At 35.7% G+C, this 6,011-nt stretch overlaps 1 protein-coding gene across 3 annotated transcripts in view; it reads left to right on the top strand.

Moving 5' to 3' along the window:
* The window catches only part of DACH1 (dachshund family transcription factor 1), a 290,304-nt gene that overhangs the window by 109,743 nt on the left and 174,550 nt on the right, over window positions 1-6,011 (top strand). The gene's annotated exons all lie outside the window — the stretch shown is intronic.

The following is a 6,011-nucleotide window of genomic DNA, read 5'->3' as shown; positions in this document are numbered from 1 at the left end:
TATATTTGCTCCCCCCCCCAAAAAAAATATATATTTTTAAAATGTTGTCAAAACTCAGTAAACTCGCTAGGAACCATATTTCTATATTTTTACTCAAAATGAGAAACAGTTTAACTCTATAAAAGCCCTGGTGGGAAAAAAAATCTACAAATCTCTGCAGGAAAAATGAAGTGCAGGGATGCATCTGATTGTAGAAGACTGCAGGGACTGGATCTAAGCACTGTTGGCAGATTATTTAAAAAAAAGTTAATCTTCAACCAAAACTGATCACTCCTTTACTGGCATTTTTAACTTCTGTAAACCCTAAAGCCACACTGGTTATGAAACACGTTTATTTTAAACTGTGTATTTAACATAAATCTCATTTCAATTTTCATCTTATACTTTAACAATACTTGACATCTCTTATGTTGTATATTTGCTAGTTAGTTTCAGCATTATGACTTCAGTGAAGCATCAAGTTCATTTCATAGTTTTTCTGTGTTTTTTTTTCTAATTTCACTGCAATGCATGCTTTGAATTCTCTGATCCAAGTTCGCTAAGGCTGTGACATTTAAGGCCCTTGTTTTATAAGTGAGAACTGGAGAACTTTTTGTTTATACTAGCTATAACAATTAGAGTGACTCATCATTTTCTTTTTCCCAGTGGCAATGAATACACATACTATACTGATTACTGTACCTTTACTGGAGTAGCATTTGATATGCTTCTTGTAGCACTCTTTTCTTGCATAGCAAATTAGAAAGGATATGTGAGACACTTGTGCAGACGGTGATGTGAGTATTATAATATTTAAAACAATACACAAAAAAGGAAAGGCCTGTAAGAAAGGTAAGATAAAAAGAAACAAAAGAAAAAAGTGGATGGAACAAAATAAGAAAGCAAATTAATATATCTGCATATCAATGATTACATTTATGACAAGGCTATAAAAAAAGGTTAAAGTATATCTAAAGCCAAAACTTTTATTGTTTTGGATGGTGTAGCAAAAGATTAAAGCCCTGTCATATTGTGTTTTTTGCCATGTGTGTCCCATTGGGGGAGATTTGCCTTCAACAGGGTGTGAAAATAAATATTTCCAAAGTGAGGGAAATCTTATCTTAGACAGCTGTTACGGCAGTAAGTGTCCCCATTCGAACACTTGCCTACATTCTTTATCTAGTGACAATTTAAAATAATGTATGTATTATTATAGTTGTAGTTTTTTGTCGCACAATATTTGCATAAATGTTTATCAAATCAATATTTTTACGAAAAAAACACTAACATTTATTTATTTATTTTAGTGCACACAAACAGAATAAAATATCCAATTTTTTGGTAAAATATAAAAATTTAGGTTGTGTTGGGTAAATAGATACTAAACATGTCAAGCTTTAACATTGCAGCAAAATGTCAAAAAACAGTACCCCAAATTCCCCGCAGGGGACATTTTAAAAGCCTTTACCGCTCATCACTTTAGAGTTATCAGTAAGTGATGACCCTAAAAGTATTACTCCCAAACTTTTATTCAACCTCAAATACTATGTAACTATGTAACTATGTAACGTTCGTGGAAGTATACAACATGTGTAGCACAATCGCTGTTTTTGCATGTACAGTAGATACATTAGTTACTAAATGCTACAAAAGCTCATGATCCAAATAAATCTTGGAATTGATTCTTAGCAACATTATTCAATATGAGGTTCAAAAACTGAAATTGATTCCAGAACTGCTATTTGAAAAACATTAGTAGGCTCTTGTACAAAAATTGGTGTAAGAAGCACAAACATTGCCTCCTGAACACTGTAAAAAAAATTAAGATTCAAAGAGTCAAATTTTACCATATTCCTTCTATCTGGATAGGCTGTGTGTTTGAGAAAAACCAAAGGCTGTCCTAAAACCATAATGTCTGTTCCAAACTGTTAAACCCTGGGTTATAATGACATGTACACGCATTGCATTGGGATCATTGGATCCACTTTTGCTCTGAATGATTGTATAACAAAAAAAGCATATTAGCTCTTTTTACTTGCAGAATGTGGAACACTGTTCCTCAATGATGTTCCATTTCAGAATAATAATGTTTCCACCATTAAACAAATTCAGAAATTTTGTTTTGGGAAGACAAACGCCTTCCAAAACCCCTAATCACCAGATCAAAACATCACTAACAGGGCTATTCACTAAAGGGTGAAGAGTTTGGACAAGGCAGGAGAAGTGAACAATCTAGGCCAAAATAGCTAATTTGGGAAAATTCTCCAATTCAGCTCACTTTCCAGTTCAGCTGTGTTGTCCTAGATTGTTCACTTCTCCTGCCTTCTCCAAACTCTTCACCTTTTTGTGAGTAACCCTGTAAATCTTTGTGAGAAGATCTAAAGTAGAAAGTTTAAAACAGATCTCATATTCTCTTTCAGAATCATGCAAACAATCAGAAAATCAATATGTGTTGAAAATACCTTTCAAAAACATACCATTTATAAAAACAGATTACCAGATAAATCCAGGAATCAAAGAATCCTGAATATGATTTTGCCAGTTTGTATCAGATTGTTTGAGATTTATGAATTTAGGAATCCCTGGCAGGTCTTGAAAATAACCATACTCTTATTCAGAAGATTCTGAAAGTGTCTGATTTGCAGACCAATTGGATCTTCTGTATTTTAGTTTTACATATGTCAAGGGAGTGTACTTCTGTAAACACACTTCATTGTTTTAGTTTTTTCGTTATGTAAATGGATAACATGGAAACAGGATGTGTGTATGATGTCAGCACTCCCTGGTGAGCTGTGTCCAGCAATCAGGTATATTTAAACTGATCTTTTAATAGAGTTGATAAAGTTTCAGAAAAATTTGATAGCATTAGCAGCCGTTAGCATGATAGCATCAGGTTCTAACTTGCCGTGCTAGGTCAACATGTACCATGGCCATTATAGGAGGAAGGTTCAGGGAAAGTTCAATTCTATTGTTTTACCATGGTTACAAAACATAAAATAAGAGAAATCCTGTATTTGTAACATATTGCTGCCTCTGGGCTCTGGAGGTTGTATGTTCTCTTTTTTCTTCCTTAAATTGAATGCAGTAATACAAACCTTGTGATTATCTTTAGTGTAAACAAAGGAATATCCTCTGATCACTTCTAAAGTAAAACACAGATGTTTTTGGTTGACTGTTGATGTCATTAAGCTAAATGTTTATCTTTTATGTATTTGATCCTGTAAGCTTTCAGGGATCCAATTTGTCACTAAGTCAGTTGAAAAATTCAATTTATTCATGCAGTAATTACTTTAAAGAAAGTTTGAATGGAATATGAATTTCTTTTCTTGGAAAAGAAACACAGCTCCTCATGAAATGTATTTGTGTTTAACTTTTGATCTTTCACGGTTTTAAAAAGTGCTAATGGATTCATATACTAGAAAGAATAGCCACAAAATAGGAGCAAGGTGCAATTTATTGATGTCTGTGTGATAACACTTTCCTGATCATTGATGTTGCTCAAACCAGAGTTCCAGCCTGGGAAAAACATTTAAAGATATATCTCACTGATGGAGGCTTACATCTTTGCATCTGTTTAAGATTTGAAGTGCTTTAGCTTATTCTTTTCCACCCCACAAATGTTTCTTTGCATTTTCTGGGCATATGTGCAAGATCATAAGTTGGGCCTCCTTTGTGCCCTCGACAAGGGAGAACCATGCCACATTGCAGCCACCTACACATGTACAATATGGACAAAAGCATATGTATCACCTGTAACAGCAGATATATACAGCAGTGTATATGAAGGCAATACTACAGGGGCAAATAAACATCTGCACATGAATTATGACTCCTAAATATTGAGACGTTAAGCCCCAATCAGATTAGCATTTTGGCCCTGGTTCTGCTGGTTGTGCTGACAACCATCTGTGTGCAGGCTCATTCAGAGAAGCTGATTGTATGTATGCACTTGATCATTTATTTAACACCCCCCATACAAAATGTATGTTTAGTAATAGAGTGCTACACACACCATGCACCATGCAGTGTAATGGTGGGTGTGAACAGATTGTACTAACATTGGGAGGGTCTTTACAGAGGCACAGTTAAATAAAACCAACAGACATGTAAAACACTCAGCACAATATTTAAAAAAAATGAAACTCTTCTATAACATATGCTTTTCAGCCTACCTTAAAGAAGAACTTCATGAAATAGTCAGTAACCACTTAGCAATCAGCAACTATTGAGCCAATAAACAATTTGGTCATTAGTATTGGTGGTCAGTGGTTGGCTGTAAAAACAACCCCCATCATTGGTAGTAAGTGGCTGGCTGCAAAACTAAGCCCCTCATTATTGGTGGGCAGTGGATGGCTGTAAAAGTAACCTCCCCCAAAATTAGAGGTCAGTGGCTGGTAGCAAAAATACCCCCACAGCATTGTTGGTCAGTAATAGGCTGTAAAAATACCCCTCAGCAGTGTTGATAAGTGGCTGGCTGTAACAACCCCCAGCATTAGTTGTCAGTAGCTAGCTGGAACAATAACCCCCCCACCCTTTCAAAGCATTGTTGGTTACTGTCTGGCTGGAAGGTGTCACTTATATTCCCTGGTGGTCTAGTGGAGCACCTTGTAAAGAAAAGAAAATCCACTTACCGTCACATGCAGCTCTCTCATCACTTAGTGACAGCGAGCAAGAGCAAGCTGTCAGTATAGTAACACCGCCTCAGAGCACTTAGAGGGAAACTGCAGTATGGAGCTGTGTGGCATCCAATAGGATGCCACACAACACAGAGCAGTCTGCACCTGCCTCCCTCTGCCATTGTCTGATTGGATGCTGGATAGAGGCTTCTTTTAGTGCCAAGTGCTGGAGTGCAGAAAGCATCCCAGTAACTGGCACACCAATGCCCCTCTGTGTATTGCACTACACATACAGTAAATGTTTAGGAAGAACTCCTACTGTACATCAATCTCAACTTTTAAATCTGCTCTATGATGTTAAATTGATCTTGTGGGGGAGGTCTATAATCCTACAGCACTTAAGTGTAAGGCTATAGATAACTTGCATGCTACTTTGGCCTTTTCCTAGGGCCAAAGGGCAAAGCATATAAGTTTGTATGCTTCTTTTTTTTCTTTGAATCCCTCTAAAGATAAAAGGTTGTTTCTCAGCTTAGGGGTGTTCAGTACAAGAAAATTAAACATTTGAATTACTAGATTTTGGTTTGGGGTGTGCACGCTCACAGCATCAAGTCGAAATGCAGCCCTGATTCCAAGCTGCAAATTTCGGAAAATAAAACCATTTGTCCTAAATATGTGTGTCTAATTTTGATAAGTGTATGTAATCTTTATTCTGGTTGAAGCTTTATTTCTTACTCATGACCTAAAGTGTTTGCAGATCTTTATAAATATTCTTTCTGCAACTGTCTAAGGAATTCACCTTTATTGTATTATTGTGCGTTTTAGTGATATATGATATTTGTGGCATTGTATACTGCCTCAATTTATACTGGAAAGCCAGTTGACTCATTTATGCTTTTTTTCACAGCTGGAAAACATACAATGCATTCCTAAATTGTAACTTTTTATGCCCCCCTTTGATCATGTGAAATATTGAAATCAATTAGTTTATGACAACGGATGGCTATGGTAGTATACAATTTATTTTCCTTTTCATGTTGAGGTCTTTGAATATACTATACAATACACTATGGGGGAAAAATCATGTCATAATGTTCTCATTCTCCAGGGGGAAAGGGTTAAACCATAACTTGACTAATCTTTAAACGCCAAAAAATAAAGAAATTGTAAGACCTTTTCACACGTTAGATATGTATTGTCATTTATCATCTAGATATCAGGCTAGCAGTGTGAAGTAATAAAACATATCATCGAAAAATGTGCTATAGGTCTGAATCACTCTTTCATTCCACCTCCTAGCTAACTGTAGTATTAAATCAAACAAGCAGAACATTTCCTAAGGCAGCCATTGCCTTTTAATTTCCTGAAGAACCTTAAAATATCATTCATTACAAGTACTACACATATTTGGTTTTTAAA

The sequence above is a fragment of the Nanorana parkeri genome, unplaced genomic scaffold (genome assembly GCF_000935625.1).
Source record: "Nanorana parkeri isolate BGI_ZX_2015 unplaced genomic scaffold, ASM93562v1 scaffold907, whole genome shotgun sequence".
Taxonomy (NCBI): domain Eukaryota; kingdom Metazoa; phylum Chordata; class Amphibia; order Anura; family Dicroglossidae; genus Nanorana; species Nanorana parkeri.
Note: the sequence above shows the minus strand (reverse complement) of the source record. Positions and strands in the feature narration are given on the sequence as shown.